We start from the raw sequence: 2,241 nt of genomic DNA on the forward strand, positions 1-2,241 counted from the left end.
TATTATTATTTTTATTTTATGTGTATGAGTGTATTGCCTGCATGTATGTGAGTGCACCCGTGTTGTGCAATGCCTCGAAGCTCAGAAGAAGGCTTCGAATTCCCCTGGAACTGTAGTTAAGGATGGTTCATAGCTGCTATGTGGGTGCTGGGAATCGAACCTGGGTCCATTGCAAGAGCAGTCAGTGCTCTTAACCGCTGAGCCATCTCTCCAGCCCCATGAAACCATTTTTTAAGATGCAAATATTATCCTTAGTTCCCAATTGTACCCAAAAAGAGTCAGGCCAGATTTGACCTTCAGACAGCAGTTTGCAAACCACTGCTGGAAACTCCTTCAGGAAAGCTGGCTTCTGACTCAGAAGTATGGACACTAGAAAATGATTTGTTGGCCTTAAGATAAAGGCTAAGGGTAGTAGTGGCTGAGTCATCTTGAGAAATGGTGACCGCCCTAGGGTGGGATCTTGTGATTGAAATGACTACTTCATAGTCTGCTCATTGGCCAATAAGAAGATCAAGAGGAAAACTGTGAGACCAGAACTTGTCTATCCTACTCTTATCTAGTAGCAGCCAGAGGACATGCCAAATGACAAGGCAGCAAGAAGGCTAGCCTGTCCTTTAAATGTTTATGTTTGGGGCTGGAGACATGACTCAGCAGTTAAGGGCATTGGCTGCTTGCAGAGGACCCAGGTTCAGTTCCCAACACCCACATGGTGGCTAACAACCCCCTGTAACTCCAGTTTCAGGGGATCTGACACCCTCTTCTAACTTCTGTGGGCATTGCATGACACAGGTGCACTTACATTCATGCAGGTAATACACTCATACACAAAAATTAAAAAATATTTAAATGTTTATGTGTGTAACAAAAATCCCTTTATTCATAGTCTGAGTGTTATAGAACCTAAAGAATTCATGAAAGAATTAAAAACTCACTAATAATGCTGCAAAAAAGAGATATATTTTCTTTTATGGCTTTATATTCATTTCTGTGGAAGGCATGGAGGTGGAGTGAGAGAAATAAGCACCTTTACTCTGTTCTGGTCTGTACCAAGTGTCCTATAAATGCTTCCTTATGACATTGCCTCTAAAACATACCACCTTAAAAGAAGATGTAATTACATTTTATAGATGAGGAAATTGAGGCATAAGTAACTTTCTCAAGGTTATCTATCTAGCAGGTTTTGACTCCCAAACTAAGTTTAAAGGCTATGTGTTTTAAAATAAAAACAAATTACAAAGACATAAAACCAAGTTTATGGTTTTCTACCCATGGTATTACTTCCTGGAACATTAGAGCAGAGGCAATGATGCAGGAAAAGAATCTTAGAGATAGAGAAAACTCTAAAGATCCTAAGTGTCTCCCTTGGGCAAGATTACACAAATACTGAAAAGAAAAAATGCTTGTTTTATCTCTAAATAGAACCTATAGAAAGATAACCTATTGCTGCCTTGTCTCATTTGAATTTAAATCAAATAAAAACCTCAGTGGAATAAGATCACATTACTATCCTTATATCTTCAAATTATGAGTTCTAGATATAGACTCTGCAATTGCCAAGCCATCAGAAGAAACTTAACAGAGCACCCAAACTGTATATTTCTACAGTGAGAAGTGGGCTTACTAACTGGAGAGCTGGAATATTGTGTTATTTTTTCCAACAATGTACTAAGTCTTAGGAAAAGACTGCAGGGAGCTATTAGAAGCCATGCCACCCTGATTGAAGGTTGTGGCCATGATGGAGCCTGGACCTGGGAAGAGTTGTATCCATTTTAAAGATAGAAGGAGAATCATAGTTATTATGGGAATCAGAAATTTTTGTCATCATATACTCCAATCATGTTGTTTTACAGACTGAAAAAACAAAATGAGCCCAAAAGAAGGCCCATGAGTGATCCATACTCTTGAAGGGCTGACCTAGCTGACTGTCTTTTACCCTTCCCAATGAAAGCCTGGCATTACCTGACTTTTCCTCTCAGAGTGTTATGGGTTGGAGCTTTATGACCTCCAAAAGCCATTTTTAAAAAGTTTGGTTGCCAGCCTGTGGTGCTACTGAGTGGTAGGGGAATATTTCAGAAACAGAACTTAGAGAAAGGATGTTAAATCATTGGGGGGCGGGGAGGGGAATTGCCTTGCAGGGCATATTGGGACCCCCGCCCCTTCATCTCTTTCTTTGGATCCCCAGTCATCATGGGGTGAGTAGCTTTGCTCCACTACACACTCCCCCCCCCCCCCCCCCCCCCA

This window comes from Nannospalax galili, unplaced genomic scaffold, assembly GCF_000622305.1.
Source record: "Nannospalax galili isolate Female #2095 unplaced genomic scaffold, S.galili_v1.0 scaffold85, whole genome shotgun sequence".
NCBI lineage: Eukaryota > Metazoa > Chordata > Mammalia > Rodentia > Spalacidae > Nannospalax > Nannospalax galili.